General features: G+C 36.6%; 1 protein-coding gene across 5 annotated transcripts in view; it reads left to right on the top strand.

Annotated features, from left to right (window-relative positions):
* The first annotated feature begins 380 nt into the window (after nucleotides 1-380).
* The window catches only part of HIPK3 (homeodomain interacting protein kinase 3), an 80,978-nt gene continuing 61,383 nt past the window's right edge, over nucleotides 381-19,975 (top strand). For 3 of the 5 annotated variants that reach the window (XM_031459825.2, XM_031459826.2, XM_031459822.2), the window contains exon 1: nucleotides 381-898. The gene's annotated coding sequence lies outside the window, so the exon portion shown is untranslated. Of the gene's footprint in view, nucleotides 899-1,295; nucleotides 1,718-19,975 lie in introns of those variants that run through there. The other 2 variants (XM_031459827.2, XM_031459823.2) reach the window with 2 other exon arrangements.

Raw genomic sequence — 19,975 nt, 5'->3', positions numbered from 1 at the left:
AAAATATGATTACAGGATCTCGAAAGGCCTGTGAGATCCTGCTTCCGCATTTTCATTCTTTCTTTGGGGGTTAGGATCTTTTTTTAAGTACATATTTTTGGCGGAGTGGGCCTTGAGTGAAGCTCAGAACAGTAGAGGGGGGCCGACAGGGGCTGCTTTTGCGGGAGGGTTGGCGTGAGGGAGCTTCGGGCCGGACCCAAGCCGGCCGCCAGGCGGGCTGGAAGCTACTAGGGCGCGGCTGCGGGCGGGCGGGCCCCGGGGAGGGGCTTCGCCGAGGCGCCGCGGCCCGAGCGGAGCGGGGCCGCCCGGGCTCGGCGCGCTAAGCTGCCGGGCGGGCGGTGGCGCTGCGGAGGCGGCGACCGAGGCCGGCGGGCGCGGAGGAGGGGCCCGAGACTGGGGCGGCCGGCGGCAGCCGCCTCCGTGACGACTGCCGGCAGCGCGGCGACCTGAGGAGACCGAGCCGCGGGCCCCGCCGTCGCTGCCGCTCCCGGCTGTCTTCCATCTCCTCCTGTCTCCGCGGCGGCGTCAGGAATGGGCCCCAACCGCCGCGGGCCCCGCACCCCGCGCCGCCCGTAGGCCCCAGCAGTCGGAGGCCGGCCACCCCTCGCCCTAGCCGAGCCGTCCCCACCCCAAATCCCCGGGAAGGAAGATGAGGGAGACGGGCCCGGCGCTCAGCAGCCAGAGCAGCAGCAGCAGCGGTCGGGGGAGGGTGTTTCGCCGTTTCCTCTCAGCCGCCAGGACAAGATGGCAGCGGCCGCGGAGAGGGGCTGAGCCCGGGCTGGGTGGTGCCGCCTGCTGAAGCGCCTGGCTCCCTGTCCCCGGCACGGCCCCGCACCCACCCCGGACATGCTCAGGGCTGCGGCCGCCCGAAGAGGGGAGAGCGCAGGCCTCTAGGAAGGTAAGGGAATACGGCGAGGGGCGCCCCCACCCCGAGGCGGGAGGACCGGCTCCATTGGCCGCGCTTGCGGGCGGGGGGCCAGCCGGCTCCTCCCCCGGACCCCCGCGGGGCTCGACGCCCACCGGAGCGGCCCGCACCCGTAGCGCGTCCTGCCCCCACCAACCGCATCCCCTGCGCGCTCGTGCTCCGCGTTTCCGCGGCTGCCCCCGCGGGCTGGCGGGTCCAGGCGTCCCCCCCGAGGCCGGGCGCCCAGGCCGGAGGCCGCCGGACGCGGAGGCCGCGCGTGGTTCCTGCGCGGGTGGCGCAGCCTCCGGGAAGCCGTGCTTGGGCTGGGCCGGGCCGGGCGGCCCCCGCCGCCCCCTGCCAGGATTGCGCAACGGCTCTTCCCAGCAACCGAAGTTTTGTTTAGTCCCATAAGGGGCCTCTTTCCTCACCGCCGTCACTACGGAGACCTCTTGTCTTTCATGAAGGGGAACAAACACAAACACACGCACGCACGCCACTCGAGCGTCCCGGCCGATGGCTGCGTCCGTGGCTTTGTGGCCCAGTCCCCAGCGTCGCCGAACGGCGGGTTTGGAGGGTGTCAGCTCTGGGGACGTGAGTGCGTGTGATTGTTGGGGAGGAGAAATGTGATCCGCCGCTCCGCGTCCCCCGCCGCGGCTGGAGGAAGGCGTGGCGGCCTCGCGGCGGGTCTGTTGCCGGCTTCTCTCGTTACGGTGGCGGCCGCCGCCTCCCTTCGCGGTGCTGGGAGAACTCGGGAAAGACTTGGGATGAGAATGTCTGTTTTCCTGTCGGGAGGGAGACGGCTGTTTTAAAATGGTATGTAGCTCTCGGCGAAGCCTGTTGTTTCCCAATCTTATCTCTCTGCTTGAGGAATTGCGCTAAAGGGTGTGTGCGTAAATTACCTTGGACCTGTTTCAGAGCAGTCATAACACGTTAAGTCCTTGAACCGTGTTTTCACAACCTCTTGCTGCCCTGTTAGAATTTATTTTTCCACCTGTCAGTTCGCTGCTTCTAATTAAGAGGAGCCTCTGTTAGCAACAGTGAAGTTTTTCAGGTTACCGTCCAGTTTACAGGAAAGCTCATGGTTGGTTGGTTCAATTGTCAACTTTGTTTGCTGTCTCTCTGGTATAGGGCCAGAAAAGTTAGCTGCTAAACCAGCCTGTGCTTGTATTATGTATACCTTCTAGTAGTTTGGAGATAGGCTGATGTCCCCCCCCCCCTTTTTTTTTTTCTGTTTTAGGTATTTGCTTGTTAGCTGTAGCTTCTGAAGGATTTATATTCAAACCATTTCAGTTTATTTCCGAGTTTTAATTGCTAGGCGTTTTAAAATTTTAAGAGGTTCTCTTTTTAATCAAATTTTTGATGAAAACTTTTGAGCAGAATCGGTGAGGTTTGCTTGTTACTACCCAACTAGAAACATTTTAATTCTGCATTCTCATTTAATTTTTCAGAAGCTAGGCAAGCCTCACCATATGTTTTATAAGTCTCGATTCTGCTTATGCTTGCAAGTGCAGTGCTAATTTTATACAATGAGCCATGATAAGATTTTGATAGCTCATGATTAAACTTGTATTTAAGTAAACAATATGACTGGCCTTTTTTTTTTAGAAAAACATAGTTTTTATAGTTTTGTTGGTTGCCTTATGCTTTCATGTTACGTAAGAGTAATTGAAAGGTAACCAACCAAATAAAGTACTTTTAAATCAACAGGGTATTTATTTCTTGTATATTTATGGGCACATTTATAAAGTATAGGGAACTCTTCATGAAATACAACGCTCAATCTGAAGTTTTTTTTTTTCTTTTTGAAACTTGTTTTTAATTTGTCTTAAGATAAATGTATGCTGATATATTTGAGATTTTGGACATTCCACTGTGTGTGTGTATGGGTGTTTTTTTTGTATTTATGGGAAAATTGAATAATTTAATTTGTTCCTTTTTTTAATTCTAGGAAATGTATTAAATTTTTTGTTGTTTGTTTTTTTGTTGATAGCCTAGCCTTAGGTTAAAACTATGTTTTAGAAGGGTAAAATGATCTTGAAATCTAGAACAGAACCAGCCATTAAATGTTTCAGATTTATATTTGGACACTGCTGACTACAGTAGCTAAACATACATATTAGGCAAGCAGATCATAACATGGTGAGCCAGTCTTAGTTTATTGTCATAATACCTTTTCCATTGAACTTGTCATTATCTGGCTTATAAACCAGTGATTGGCTTCTGGGCATGGAGTTTTAGAGTCACATAAAAGTGGATGTTTTTTATGAGATAATTCTTCTTGTAAACATGTTTGAAAAGAAGCTTCAGATCATACTATTTTAATTTTTTGGATGTTCTGTCATGGGGTACCATAAAAGAAGGTGCAAATTACAGAGGTAGGTTGCTGTAGCTAAGCATGGCAGGGCACATAAGTATTTGTTGAATGCAAGGTATTGAAAGCCTTCCCCTCCCCCCCTTAAAATAGCAACAGCTGTCAAGTGAACTTTTTGATTGAACTTTTGTTTTAAGTATGAACTTTTGTTTTAAGTATTTGGTATATGAACACTGAAGGCATATAGATGGAAGGGAGGAAGGGGAAAATGTAAATTTCAGAAGGCTAAAAATACTGTTTCCCAAGCCTGTTTCACATCCATTGAATGGAATACCTGTTTGCATGCTATTTTCTGTTTGAATATTAGAATGATTTACTCTGGTAACTTTTGAAGTTAACTTTCTTAATATGCTGTTCTGACTGCAGCAGTTCATTGAGGGTGATAATACGGTAGATTAGAATTGCATTATTGGTGGTTAGTTAATTCAAAGACTTAAAATATAACCCTCCAAAGTTATTTTTGCCTTTTATTAAAGGACACAGAATAACTTGCTATATGATTATATTGTTGCTGCCAAAAGAAATCTTCATGTAAAATTTCTGAGTTTGCAGCTGTCCTAATTTCCTAGTATCTGAAGTTGAGACTCCCGATATGGTATATTTAACTTGAAAGTTACTTTCAAAGACAAACTCCTAGAACTTTGTTAAAATGGAGGAATCTATCAAGTATAGTTTTTTTCTTTAAAGATCTTCCCCACCCTTCACTTGCTGAAAGCTCTGTGGTGGGTAACCCTTTCTTTATGATATAAATGTAAGTCTAAAGAAAGTATTTTAAATGTCCTTACTGGCTTTGGATTCAACTGCTAAAAAAATACATATGTTGTCTAGTACCTTTAAACACTTAACAGAAGTTGAATAGGAATATAGTTTTGGAGTAGAAGTTTTCAATCAGTGGAGGTTTTCAGGATGGCCAAGGCATTTACGTGGCCAACTTAAGGAAATACAGTCCACTTCTTTTGGTTGACTTGGTATAATTAAGAGTGGTTCGGGGAAGAACAATTTAATGTTAGTGTGCTGCTTCTGTAGCTTTTTCACAGCTGTTCTTTTGGACTTTATCTTAATCACTGTTAGGACTTTATCTTAATCACTGGTAGAGCAGATATTTAGACAATATATATTATACATTTTACCTACATGTTTGTTAAATTAGGCCTTGACTGATTTAGCAGATCTGTCTGTTCTCAGTTGATACTTGGGCCATACGTCACTATACAAAGACAGCATGTTACCTAGATTCTGAAGCACACGACTGTTAGGCTAGAGACTTAGAGCCTCTGCTCTTACTGCTTGTGTGGAAATTAAAAGAACTAGATGAGTATTGGAAATACTATATTCATTAAACTGATTTACTTTGTCTTTTACATTTAGTAGTTAATGCCAAGTCAATACTTTAGAAAGCTGCCTTTTTTTTTTTTCTAACAGAAAAGTCTTTGAGATGAAACAAGCCAAGGCTAATATTTTTTACCTTAAATGTTAAAATTTTGACCCAAACAATTTCTCTAATTTTCTAAGAGAATTTTTCCTTCCTGAGGAAGACTGAGTGGGAAGAAAGGTAGTGGGGCAGGTGAAGCTGAGAAAGTGGGGCCGTAGTCGGGGCGGGGGGTGGGAGGGGGAGGGTGGTGAGAGGTTGGTTTAATTGAATTTGGGAGACTTAGAAATCTGTTTTGAGTTAAATGTTCAAGTTGCTAGAGACCAGAATTCACTTAGTTACAAAGTCAATGAAATATTGTGGTAGCTTGGAGGAAAGGTTAAGAATACACTGTGGCACCTGCTGAATGATCAGTCTTGTGAAAGAATATCTTTATCATCCTTGACCAGCTTTTAAATCCCTCCCCTGACTTATTTTCCTTAATGTAGAACTTAGGGAAGATAAACTTCCTATATAATAAAAAATAATCTTATATTACAGGCCTAACTTGAAATGAGTGTGAAGAGCACAGAACATATTATTGCTATTAAGATGAGTTTGATTTATAAGAATAATTTTTTAGTTTTTGGAGACCCTTAAAAATAAAACTGAGGCACCTAATACATGAATCTAGTATTACTGACTAAAACGGAATACTGAATTAAAATCCAGACTTCTGCCACACAGTCCATTTTTACCTTCTGAGATAATCATCATGTAGAGATTACATTTCCAGATACACTTTTTCATGTTGCATTTTCTTTGCTGTTTTGTCTTTTTTTTTTTTTTTTTTTAAACAAAGCATACACATAAAAGAAGTGGGGATTTAGAGAAGAAGAATAAAGGGAAATATAGCACTCTGCTTCTTTGAGTTGTACTTTTTCCTTTAGGTAGGGATCTAAATTGTGAAAGTCCAGTTTTTCCACTGTAACTCTTGGTCACATTGAAAATAAAAGATTGCCAAGGGCAGGCATATAAATTCTTTTTTATTTTGTGTAATTATTAATTCTCAGTTAACTTTTCTAATTGAAAAAATTATTTAGACTTGATAGATACTGAAATAATCAGATCAACAGAATGAGTCACTCCCCCTTTAAAATTTTGTAGCCATTTATTATAAATTATGTTTGATTACATGTGGCTTACCAAGAAAATTGTCTTTACTATTTGATAGAAAATATAGAACTTGGCTACATTTGACTGGCTAGTTATTACATTATAGAAATTTTGAAAAAGTATTTGACTTACTAAAAACATTTCTGTTAACTTCAAATCTTCACTTTCTTCTATTTTGTTGCATATTCATAAATTAAACAAAATGTTTTACAGTTTAAAAAAAACAAAATAGTAAACTTTGAAACATTTGCAGAAAATAATCTGCTTAGAAAATATTTCCTCCTCTATAAAGCAGTCATTTTAAAGGCCTAAAAATTTCATTTGTATATATTTTGACTGTGTGTTATCTGTTTAATAATACAAGAGTCTTTTAGGTTTGGTAAACTATACCACTTTAGATATATAATGCTACAGTCTTAAATAGTTAATAAGTTAGATGGACTGATAACATATTGAGAATTGAACCTGACTTTCTACAGACATTTCTTCTAAAGTATAATTAAATACTTCTGAAGGCTTTACATATGTACTTTATTACAACTTCTGTTAAGATTAAATAAGGTATAGTGACAAAATCACAATGAAACTTACAAGTTATGTTTTAGGTAGCCTGTAGCTATGATGCTATGCTTCACTATGTTCTCAAAACAAAACAAACATGTTTTGGGCTAACTGGTAATCAGTTTCAGTGGCGACAGTACAATTATCTCTACAGTATATTAGTTGTAGTTTTGTATTTTAAGTTAGATAAGAATAGTATTGGGTTCAAAAATATTAGACTTTCAATCTGGCTAGTATGCTTTAAAATTTTTTTTTGTAGCTGGATCAGAGGCTCTGACCACAAATAAATTTTATTATGGCAGGTGAGACAATGATAAAATATGTGTATGAAAGCTATTTTGTTTAGTTGATGTTTGAGTGTCCACTGAGTACAGGGTACTGTGCTATGAATGAAGAGAGTAGGGCATGATCCATGCTTTGAGCAAGTAGATTCTATGAATTTTATTTTTCTGATAAGCTTTTCATCAAGTCTAACCAGTTTAATAGTCTCATTGCCTTATAGAGACATACTGTATGTTAATTTAAATCAAGGAAGTGGGGGAGGGTATAGTTCAGTGGTAGATTACTTGCTTAACATGCACGAGGTACTGGGTTCAATCCTCAGTACCTCCACTAAAAAAGTAATAAACAAACAAACAAACCTAATACCTCCCCCCCAAAGAAAAAATTAAAAAAAAAATCAAGGAAGAGGTCACTTCTCAGTTACAGTTAATGTAGTTCTTTTGTTCTCTCATGGTTTTTCTTTCTGGACATGCACAGTTCTTTCATTGCCTGAGAAAATGGGAATAGGTTTGCCTTTTCTAAGTATATTATTGCCTTCTCATTTTGGAATACATAGCTCTCCAAACCTCATTCTTATGCTACCTGTGGAAAGAAAATAGAAAGGGAAAACAGGGTATAGCTAGAATTCCATTTTACGATACTTTGAGGAATATTAAAATTATAGCTATAACTTATTTTGAAACCACTGTACAGAAGGATTATTATTTGTTTTCTTAATTTATGTAAATCAAGTCTGTTTAACTTGGGGTCCTTAAAACAGTCATGCAAAGGTCAAGTATTGTATTGCTCCTATTATAATTGTATATATGATATATTCTTAATGAAATTTGACAATTTGCTAACATTTTGATGTTTTATACATGTGTATTTAAAATTGAATTCTGCATAGAAACTTCTTAGGGTGTTAGGAACTATAACATGATTGGTTTGCCAATAGCTTTGAGTAGAAAATAGTTGGAATATTTGCCTTGTGAGTTGCCCGAAGTCTAGTGTGACATTGCTGAAAGTATTTCTAGTGGCTACTCTATAACTTGGAAAATCTCTTTAAAGTATCTCATGTCTCAAGATATATCTAGTTGGAAATTGTTTCCAATTAATTTGATTGAAAGAAAATGAAATACCTCAGTTTATAACCTATTAAAAGGTAACTTAATACACTACATTTTGGGGAACAAATAATGTCTAAGCTATTCCTTAAGGGACAGGTCAGAGACCAATTCTTAAAGACTTTTACATCCCCTAAAGTACCTAATAGACATTGGGAAATCAAATTTTATTATTATTACAAAACTAATCACATACAGACATTCTATACTCTACCTATATCCTTTAACCAAAGAATGACATCTTATTGAGTAGCTTGACAGGTACCTGACCAAGCCCCTGTGAATATGCTGTATACACAGTTGATTTCTCAAAACCCTCCTTCCCCTCACCTCTTTAATTCTAGTAAATGAGTCTGTTTCTTACATAGAGGTCAACAGGCCATGAACTTCCTCCAGATTTCCAACCCTCTACCTCTGAGCATAACTTGTACAAGGACACACTTTGTGTTTTCATGACTCTCAAGAAAAGAAGTATCTCCTTCCCTCCAAGGTTACTTCCTCTTCTCTATTGTGGATTTCACCCTGAATTGTGTTTTTCAGCGTCCTGAACCTGTCCAATGGCTTAAGTTTCCTCCTTTTTCTTGGACCTTTGTCTTCAGCCTTTTAAAGTCGTCAGATATCTGGGATCCTTAGATAGCAGCCATCTTTGTAATTGTGCCTCCTCAAGCCTGTGGGCCTGTCTTCCCTACTCTCTTTCTTCCACACTTCTTAAATGTGTACTTTAGCCTCTATTTGAATTTCTCTTCACTAGTTGCCCGTTGGCACGATAGCCCGATTTATGCTACTCTAGTGAAATTACTCCCACCAAGCACTCCAGTAGTTTTCTTTTATTCATAGTTTGTATATTCTTCCAGATGATTGCATCCCTTGAACTGTCTGTTGAACTGCACACTTTCCCCCTACAGATAGCTCGAACAATTGATTATGCTAGTTACAAATTTGTTCCTTTTTCTGCATTTCCTCTTTGGTATCCTTACTCATTTCTATTGTGGTTTTTATGTTTGAAACTCTAAATCTTAAACTGTTTGTTTCTAGCAACCTATGATTTGCACATATGGTAAAATATTATACTGCTGTTCAAAATAATAGTGAAGATGTCCTATAAGAGAACAAATTGACACCATTATATATGTATATGATTGTAAACATATAACAAAACATACATTAGAATGACTTGAAGGAAATAGGTTCTTTTTCCTGAATATTTTGTAATTTAATAATTCAAAATTGATTGCTGTACTGAAATTCCACCTCTTCCTGGAGTGAACAATGTATATCTTTTCATGTTTTTAAGGCAAAATATGTTAAATTTCACAGTAGTCTTGTCTACTCATTCTAGCAGTCTGATTTCAGGTAGTGACAATGGCTTAGTCTTTGAATTTGAAAAGTTTCTATGAATAAATAACATTTTAAGTGTTAACATTGTTATAAAATGACCATTTTGGCATATTCATCATATATAATTAATATGTTGTTATTATTTTATGTCTGAGATTCTATCTAGATTCTTAATGCAATTGCTTAAAAAATAGCATGAGGTCGGTTTTGGCCAATAAGAACTTTTTAGTTATTATCTGAGAATAAATTTCTCATCAGTAAACGGTAACTACTTTGTGGCCATTTTCAAATGATTTAGCATGTTTTTCTTTATTTTATGCCATTGGATCAATAGCCTTAATTTTGAACTTGAAATGTGTTAGATATTACCCGAAATCTGAATTAAACTTTCTTAATCATCTTTTTATCTTTTTATATACTGATGGCATTAAAAAAAACTCTTTAACCAGGTAAATCTGAGTAAGTTTTTCTTGTCATTGTAATTCTGATAGGTATAATTGTATAATATCATGTATGACAGTACAGCCTTTTAAACACTAATATTAATTTTTTTTTAGTGTCTCTTTGGGGCTTGTAGTAGAAGAAATATTAATGTGACCCTTGCTAATAGGTGCATGTAAATCTGCAGTTTTAGTTCACAGCTTATTACATGCAACCCAACAATGTGTCACTGTAAAAAGTTAATGCTTAGAGATAGAGCCAAACAGAAGCAATTCTAATAGATTTCTAAGAATTCAGTGTCCTTTCTTTGAGAGTACTCTTGAGAAGCTGGTTTTTTCCCTCTGTCTTTATGAATTACCTTGTTCTTCAGTTTTTTCTGCCTTTTTTAAGGATATCTGTTGTAAATCTCTGCCCTGTCTTCTTCCTCAAATTTGTCATGAGAATAAGAATGAGATCTTTATTTTTCTTAACATTCTCATTTCTGTCCCTTCTGTTGTTTCTCACTTGATACTATAGGAAGTTTACTGAAGCACAGGATTTCCTGATGCTATTGTGAAAGACCATCCGCATTTCACAAGATGTTATATGACATTTGGTGGGGAGAGTGTAGCTCAAGTGGTAGAGCGCATGTTTAGCATACACGAAGTCTGGGGTTCAATCCCCAGCACCTCCTCTAAAAATAAATAAGTAAACCTAATTACCCCCCCAAATAATAAAATAAAAAATGAAATAATTTTAAAAATCTTTCATAAAAAATGTATATGACATTTAAAATGTGAAACTTTAAAAAAATTTCTGCATTAAAAAGATTTTTATATTCCACTAAATTCCTAAAAAAGGACATTTATACAAAGTGGCATATCTAGCAACCAAAATACGAATAGAGAGGACATAGCTGTAGAGGAAAAAAAGCCCCAGCCTTGAACTTAGCAGTATAGGTCTCATCAGGACCCTATGGGGGCTTAACATAATTTGGAAAGAATGAGTCGTTGACTTTTGTTCCAGTTTATTTTTTTTCAAGCCCTAAAATGTCTTCCATATAGAGTTTTCAAAACTTAAAGTACTATAATCAATCTTATGCAGCTGTAAATATTTGTCTCGTCAGCTCTTAGAAATTCAAAACAGTTATTAGTGTGTTGGGGGGCAGTTACTGTTCTCACTTCACTGGTGTTTAGACTTTTAATTCTTGTAGTATATATTACTCGAGTGATAATTCTCTTTCCATTATGACTGTAGAATGCTGTACTAGTGGAAATACAAAAGGAGAATCTTTAAGTTGTTTATTTAGCATAGCCCATAATTTAGAAAAGTTTCGGAGAACTTGACATTTGATTCCATAAATGTTCATTTAGAACTTTGAATTATTATCTTTTTTTTAAATTGAAGTATAGTCAATTTACAATGTTGTGTTAATTTCTGGTGTATGGCTTAGTGATTTATTTATACATATATATATTCCTTTTCATATTCTTTTTCAATATAGGCCATTATAAGGTCTTGAATATAGTTCCCTGTGCTATACAGTAGGACCTTGTTGTTTATCTGTTTTATATATAGTAGTTAGTATCTACAAGTCCTGAACTGCCAGCTTATTCCTCTCCACTCCTACTCCCCCCCCGGTAACCATAAATTTGTTTTCTATGTCTGTGAATCTATTTCTGTTTTGTAAATAAGTTTATTTGTGTCTTTTTTTTTTTTTTTTAAAGATTCCACATATAAGTGATGTCATATGGTATTTTCCATCTGTCTGGCTTGCTTCACTTACAGTGATGATCTCCAGGTCCATCCATGTCACTGCAGATGGCATTATTTTACTCCTTTTTATGGCTGAGTAGTATTCCATTGTATGAACATCCACAACTTTATCCAGTCATCTGTCCATGGACATTTAGGTTGCTTCCGTGTCTTAGCTATTGTAAATAGTGCTTCTGTGAACGTTGGGGTGCATGTATCTTTTTGAATTAGAGCTTACTCTGGATATATGTCCAGGAGTAGGATTGCTGTATTTGTTGTATTTCTTTACACTAATATTGAAATATCAGAAAAGGAAAGTAAAAGGAAAAATCCCTTTTAAAATCACATTAAAAAAATACTTAAGAGTAAACCTGACCAAGGAGGTGAAAGTCTTATACACAGAGAACTATAAAACTAAAGATAATTTAAAGAAATGAAAAGTTGTCCCATGCTCTTGGATTGGAAGAATTAATATTGCTAAAATGGCCGTACTGTCCAATGCAATCTACAGAGTCAATCCCTATCAAACTACCCAGGACATTTCCTACAGAACTTGAACAAATAATCCTAAAATTTATATGAAATCACAAAAGACCCAGAATCACCAAAGCAATACTGAAGAAAAAAGAATGAAGCTGGAGGCATAACCCTCCCAGACTTTAAACAATAAATACTACAAAGCTATAGTAATCAAAACGGCACGGTATTGGCACAAAATCAGACATACGGATCAATAGACCAGACTAGAGAGCCCAGAAATAAACCCACACACTTATGGTCAATTAATCTTTGACAAAGGAGGCAAGAATGTACAATGGAGAAAAGACAGCCTCTTCAGCAAATGGTGTTGGGAAAACTGGACAGCTGCATGTAAATCAGTGAAGTTAGAATACTCCCTCACACCATACACAAAAATGAACTCAAAATGGCTTAAAAACTTAAACATAAGACAAGACACTATAAACCTCTTAGAAGAAAATAGGTAAAACATAGGTAGATCTTAGCAATGTTCTCCTAGGGCAGTCTACCCAGGCAATAGAAATAAAAGCAGAAATAAATAAATGGGACCTAATTAAACGTACAAGCTTTTGCAAAGGAAATCATAAAAAAAAGACAACCTTTGGAATGGAAGAAAATATTTGCAAATGATACGACTGACAAGGGCTTAATTTCCAGACTATACAAACAGCACATGTAACTAAATAACAAAACCCCAAACAACCCAATCCAAAAATGGGCAGAAGACCTAAATAAACATTATTCCAGTGAAAACATATAGATGGCCAATAGGCACATGAAAAAATGCTCAATATCGTTAGTTATTAGAGGATGAGGAATGCAAATCAAAACTACAATAGGGTATCACCTCACACTGGTCAGAATGGCCATCATTAAAAAGTCCACACTTGATAAATGCCGGAGAGGATGTGGAGAAAAGGGAACCCTCCTATTCTGTTGGTGAGAGTGTAGTTTGGTGCAGCCATCATGAAAAACAGTATGGAGATTCCTTAAAAAACTAAAAATTGACTTACCCTATGAACTGTTATCTCTTAAAAAATCTTATTTGTCAACAGAATTTCTCCTTTATGTTGTTTTATCAGCAATGGACATTTGATCAAATTATTAATCTAGGATTCAACTTCCTCTAATTTGAATTGTTGTTTGAGAGATAGATTAGATTGAGATGTTGTAGTAAGCATCATTTGACCTTTGAATTCTTAATCTTTAAATAATTAATGCTTTAAAAGTTAGTTACATGGGTTTTTTAAAATAAGGAATAAAAGTTTTGTTGTGGTTCTTTTGGGACAGATTTACTACAAAGTAGAAAATAATTCATTTGGCTTTCTAGTAAGGGAGTTGTAAGGGAGTTGTTCATAACCTAAAGTTAAAGCTGTTTAACTTTTCTAACAATTTGGTGGTAGGTATTGGTATTGATATTGTGTGAGAAATTTAAATACAATTTTCTTTTGTATTTAAATTTTACAATCTAGATTTGAACTGTTAATCTTAAAGTTTACTTCAAGGAAGAGAGTGCTTCAGGTGAACTTTTCTTTCTTTCTTTAAAGCCAATGGTTTTTATTTTATTTATTAAATTAAAAATTTTTATTTAATTTTTTTCCCTTAACAGAGGTACTGGGCATTGAACCCCGGACCTTGTGCACACCAAGCGCATGCTCTACCACTGAGCTGTACCCTGCAGTTGAATTTTCATTTTTAGTCAACCTTTTTTGTCAGTATTTCCATTCCCGAGTTTTAATTTTTATACAGCTTTAAAAAAATCTGGAGAACTATATGCTTTAGTAAAAGTAGGCCTTAAACACTGTTTTTAATTAACTCTTTTCTAGCCTTTCTAAACTAAAGACTAGTATTGGCGGGGTGAATTCTAGCAGCTTTGAAATGTCCAGCAGATCACTTTTTGTTCCAAAAGTTGGAATGTTTTGCTAAGTCAGATGAAGCTTGTTATTTAACATGCTGATTTGTGTTATAGTCAACACATTCCCTAGATGCTTTGTTCACAATACTGCTGGAAAATACCCAAGACTTTAGTGTTTTCAAATAAATGATTTGTAGGTATCTCAGACAGATTTATTTTATGAAGCTTTATAATTTTTGGTGGTTCACTTGTATGAAAAGTTTTCTTAAATGAAATTTTTTAGTGTCAGTACTTTTCCTGGATATAATACTGGTAAAATAACCTGTTTGATGATACAGCTATTAAAATGGCCAGTGAGGAGTTAAACGCATTTCCTGTTTACACTAAAAACTTATTTTCTAAGGTACCCAGTCTTTTATTTCTAAGAAGATATGCTATTTTGTATTTTATAAATATGCACTTTAAAGAAAGTAATTGAGAAATGAAACAATATGACTGGATACTATTTATTGCCCAAATATTGCTAGTCATACAGTTCCATTTTCTAATTCCTATTGTAGGGCCTTGTATAGACTAGTACTAAGGTTTTCTGTCTTTTCAAAGAATGAAAAGTCCTTTTTGTCAAATTTATTGGACCACATAGTGAAATTCTACTTTTAGTCTCTGCTGATAGAAGAAATTACATGACCCAGAGCTCCAAAAACTAATGTGAATTAAATAATACTTTTAAATGAAGTTATTTCCTTTCACTGCTTATTAATACTTATTTTGTTTTGTTTTGTTTTTTAATTAACACCGGCAGATGATCCAGACACTCACTCTGTGCCTGACAGTGCTAGATTTTAGGTGATCCTGGCCATGCCTAAGCTATTCAACAGTTCATTCCCAAATGACTAACCCTTGAAGAGCAGCCTTGTGCAAGAAAAACATTGTTTTATGCCTATCATTCGTAAGTTCTTCTGTGTAACACTTGGCAGAAATTCAGACCTACAGAAAATTTATAAGAATAGTGTGAAGAATTCCTGTATGTTTTTTCACCTAGGTTCTTTAAATGTTAACATTTACCCCATTTGCATTTATCTTTTCTTACTGTATCTGTATTTTTTTTCCTGAACTTTTTGAGGGTAAGTTGCAAACATGACATCCATATACCCCTCATTTTTGTTTCCTAAAAGCAAAGACTGTTCATTTTATGTCTTGTGTTTTCTATAATCTGAAAAGTTTTTCAGTCTTTGTGTTGTTTCCTGACATTGACATTCTGAAGAATACTGACAGTTATTTTGTAGAATGGCCCTCAATTTGGACGTTTGTTTTCTCATGCTTGCAAGTATCACAGTGAAATATATTCCTTTCAGTACGCCATATCAGGAGGCACATGATGTCAGTATTTCCCATTATGAGTGATTTTAACAGTGATCACTCGGTTAAGGCAGCATCTTCTGGTTTCTTCCTTTTGATTAATATGTATCTTGTGGAGATGTACTTTAAAAATGTGTAATTGTCAAGAACTATGAAGGGTCTTGCAAGCTAACAAATTAGCCATGGCTGCTGGCAGAAGGTAGGAGACTTTTAGATCAGAGGTTAAGGATTTTCTTACTCAGGGGTAGTAGTAGTCAGTATTTGCTGTGGTTCCCTGACTCAGTTCCCACACAGTGATGCAAACAAGGCCAGGTGATTCTTGCACAGGAGCAATTGCGTCACAGGAGGGGAACCCTTGGTTTAGGAAGCTCAAGGGCCGTGAGCTTGCCTGACGTGTGCCCAAGAGGGAGTCATGATCTTTGTTATCCTGGACATTAAACAACCTGCCCTTTGCTAAGGAGGAAGACACTATCTCTACCTTCCGAGGCTGTTCAATATACAAATGTCCTTGAAAAGAGACTCCAGAACAAAGGTATTCAATATTCCTGCTTGCAAGATATGGAGAACCATGAGTGATCTGTGGTGAGTTGTCTCCCAACAATAATGTCCCATTATTCTCAAAACTTTAACCCACTAGTTTTGCATCCATTGATAATTCTTATTTGAATCAGTTATTATGATTGCTGCCAAATAGTTAATTTTTAAATCCCATCATTCCTTTACAGTTAATTAATTACTTTCCCCTTTTTCCTGGCTTATGTCCCTCACTCCTGTCCTCCGTGATAACTTCCCAAGTAAACAACCTGAATGTAGATCTTTCTAGAAGTCTACATGTAAAGGAACTTGGGCTAAGTCACAAGGTACCTCAAACTCAGCATGTCTAAAATTGAGTTCAGTTTTTCCTCTCTTCTTTTCTGTTTTTTCAAAAAATATTTTCTATTAAAGTTTTTCAAGCCAGTAACATGGTTATGTCTGTTCCTTCCTTCCTTCACTCCTCGCCAAGTTCTGTGGTTCTTTTTCCTAGCTACCCATAGCTAACTGTTGGTAATCGGTTCTCTCGACTTCACTCCCTTAATACTGCCTTTGCCCAGGCTCTGATCAGCTATTATTTGGACTATTACAGTAGTCATTCAACTGTTGTTTCCATTATTGTTTCTTTCATATTTATCCTTCACAAATTTACCTCAGTAATCTTTCTGAAATACAAATATGATTATATTGATTTTTTATTTAAAACCCTTCAGAGGTACCTCATAACCTACAGCTCCTTAGTATGGAAGGCAAAAGTATTCATGATCTTTCTTTTTAAGATTGTCTTTCCCTTTGTCAAGGATCATCTTTTTCTCCAGCTGCCTCCTCCACTGGCAAGTTCTGTTCTAGTTTGAAGATGGCAAGCTTTCTTAAAGGGCTAGATGGCAAATATTTTACGCTTAGCAAGTGATAAATGACTCCAGTTGCATGCTTTTTTGTTTTAAATAACCCTTTAAAAATATAAAAACCATTCTTAGCTTGTGGGCCATACAAAAATAGTCTGAGTTGGATTTGACCAGCCATAATTTGTGGGCCCCTGTTCTAACCAAATAAAGCTGATATGTCTTATTTTCCATTAGTTTCTGCTCTTATATATGCTATTGGTTTGTACTTTTGGAATATTCCTCCAAAATAACAACTTCTTCCCATCATCCTTCAAAATCTAGCTTAGGTTAACGGCTTACTGAATCCTTTTGTGCTTCTTTGAGGTGTGTGTTAATCATCCCTTTCTCTTTGGTACCTGTGTGCCTCACACATGTTTATGTTACTGCCCTCGTTAGTGACGTAGTTATGTATATCCAATATATACATCTATATACATTGCCTCTTGCTAGAAGGAATTCACTGATGAAGAAACAGACTTCATTGCTAAATCCTCCTGCCCCTAAATGTCTTTACTTATTATGATTTGAAAGAAAAATTTAAAAGTTGAAAGAAAAGTGGGATGAAATAGTGTATGGCTGATTGAACATACTGATAAAATATACTTCAAGTTATTTTTGTGACTTTTAAAAATACAGTTAATTAAAGATGTTATTCTACTCCCTGGTAGACTTTGTCCCCTCTTCATTTAAAAATTAATGTAAATTTTGGAGGAGGGTGTAGATCAGTGGTAGAGTGTGTGCTTAGCATGCACAAGGTCCTGGATTCAATCCTTAGTGCTTCCATTAATAATATTACTTCCATTAAAAAATAAAGAAACCTAATTACCACGCCCCCCCAAATAATACAAATTTAGGCTATGAAAGTGTAGAGAATAATAGAATCAATTGCTATGCAGCTGCCACCCTGGGTACAAAATAAAACAGTTCATACAGTTGAAGTCCTTCTTTGTCACTATCTTCCGGGGCATGTTTATCATTTCCATGTATGTTTTTATACTTTTACCACATACTTATCTAAAAACACAGTATAGGTTTCTCTGCTGTTAACTTTCAAGGATACATGCTCTTCTGCATCTTGTTTTTTATTCTTCATTGTTGTTTTGACATTATCCATGTTGAGATATGTATTTATATTCAGTTAATTCATTTTGCTTCATGTCATTAATTCTAATATGCACAATTTCCCCCGTATTTTAACATCTTTGAAATTGTGATACATCTTAAAGCCAGTGTCTTAACTGTTGTAATTGGTATTTTTTCTTTTTTTATGGTAAGTAAATATATGATGATTATGTATAAGCCACAGTTACTGTGTGTGTTGTATGAAAAAGCCACACTACTATATCTGTTCCTTTTCTGACAACTAGGTTATTTTAAAGTTTTGTCACTACATATGGTGCAGCAGTGAGTGTTTTTTACCTGTTTCATTGTACTTATGTGTGAGAGTTTCTCTAGGCAGTATATGTGCCTGGGAGAAGTCTTGCTAGATTATAAACTACATCCCCTTTCAGCCTTGCTTTCTAAAGTGATTGTATATCTTACCCTACGTGGTCTGTAAAAGTCTCTGTTGCTCTACTCCTCTTCAGCACTGGGTTTTGTCCTATTTTTTGTCAGCCTTGATGGGTTTAAAATGGCATCTTACTATAGTTTTAATTAATATTTCCTTATTGCTAGTGAAGTTGAGAATTTTTAAAAATATCTTTTGGCTTTGTATTTCATTATCTGTGAATTTGCCTACTTACACCTTCTGCCTGTTGTTCTACTGTGTTTTGCCACAGTATGACTTTTTTAGATCTTTTGTCAGTTATGTATGTTGCCAGTATCTTCCCTGTATCTGTGGCTTATCTTTATTTCTGGTACCATTTGATAAATAAAAAATTTTACATTTTTAATTAAGTCATATTTTTCAATCTCATCTTATAGTTTGTGCTTTGTTTAAAGAAAGTCTTTCAGAAGTTTATGATTTGTTAAAAAGTGTAACATCAGTTTTAAACAGAAAGCAAAAGATAAAAGATGTTTATCTTCTTAAAGAAAATTCTAGCACCTCAGTTGGAGACTAATTAGACCGTGTTGGTATGAAATTGTTTAAATGTGGTGAGGGACAAATAGAACATTATAAACTTCTCATGGTAAATTTTTATATCATTAAAATTTGGGAAATCACTAATGAGATGGTTGTGGGGTTCTTTGTTTTTGTTTTTTTAATCATTGAAGAGCTCTATTTTCAGATGGGGTAGGGTGAAGTGGGTAACCATAGCAAAGTGAAGCATATAGTTATCTGTTCAGTGCATATAGGATATAAAGGAGTTATAAACTGCTTTACCTTTGTGGTTTATAAGTGTTAAAGAACAAGTTAAGGACTGACTAAATTTTGGATAAACTAACTTTGATTATGAAAGTTTATGAGTTTTCCATTGTATTAAATAGCAATTCTTCCATTTCACAAAACACGATCTCTTTCTTTAATGTTGCCAGGAAGAACACTGGTAGGTTCATGTGTATTTTGTCACAGATTAAAGTTTGGATACTAATGAAGGAACCTAGGCTTTGTTTTCTTTTCCCTTGAGTAATTGAATCTTTAAACTTGAAACTTGTAACTCTGAGAACGAGGCCAACCATCTGTTGTCAGAGATACATATAGTAAAGATAGAATTAAAATAAATTAAAAACATTATTTAATAGTCACAGAGGATGTAGCCATGAGACATTAGAAAGGTGAATTTGATACAACTTTCATAGATTATTAATTCACCATTTGAAAAATAAGTTGAAAATTAGGTCAATTAGCAGAAATTTTAATTTCAGCCCAAATAATACAGCTTTTGGCTAAAGGTTTCCGTTTTTGGCATCACTGTAATTATTTCTGGTTTTTTAGACAGTATGCACAGCAAACTAATATTAATTTAAAGCTATACTTACGAGATAATTTAAGATAAAGCGATTAATAACAAACATGTAATTCATGGCTTTGATCAGTCACTCTGTAAGTAAAATAGTGTGGAGTTTGTTTTTAACATTCTCTATGTTTGATACTTTATCTTTTAGTTTTAAAGGTCTTAAAAAGTCCCTTTTTCCCTCAGTAAAATGTTTTGACAGATTTTCGGTTGAAACGGAAATGAAGTTCTGATATTGATTATGATGGTATCCTTATATCATAAAAATGATTTGGAATGAAACTTTATCGATGTCTTAATATTCTTTGTGCCTGAAAATATTCATGTGCCTGAAAATATTGTAAAAATGGAAAAAGTGAAACCTTTTCTAAGTATATTTATGAGTATGTTTATCCGCAGATAAACCAAGTTGGAACAATCTATTATTTACATGAAACTAGATTATAGAAACTAAATTAAGTCCCCTTGAAGACTTCATTCTATCTCTTTGAGCTATCTGATTGTCAGACCTTATGACTCTCAAGACGTAGTCACTTGTACAAAAATCAGAGTTCTGACAAAACTGGTGTTTGCAATAAATATCCTGTTAAAAAATAAGTGAAAGGATTTGAGGCTATAGAATAGCTTGAGGCTTTCTTTATTTATTTAACTCTGTGCTAGGCTTTGTGAGGA

Source organism: Camelus dromedarius, chromosome 12, assembly GCF_036321535.1.
Source record: "Camelus dromedarius isolate mCamDro1 chromosome 12, mCamDro1.pat, whole genome shotgun sequence".
Lineage (NCBI taxonomy): Eukaryota > Metazoa > Chordata > Mammalia > Artiodactyla > Camelidae > Camelus > Camelus dromedarius.
The sequence above is the reverse complement of the archived record's forward strand: the minus strand, read 5'-3'. Positions and strand labels throughout refer to the sequence as shown.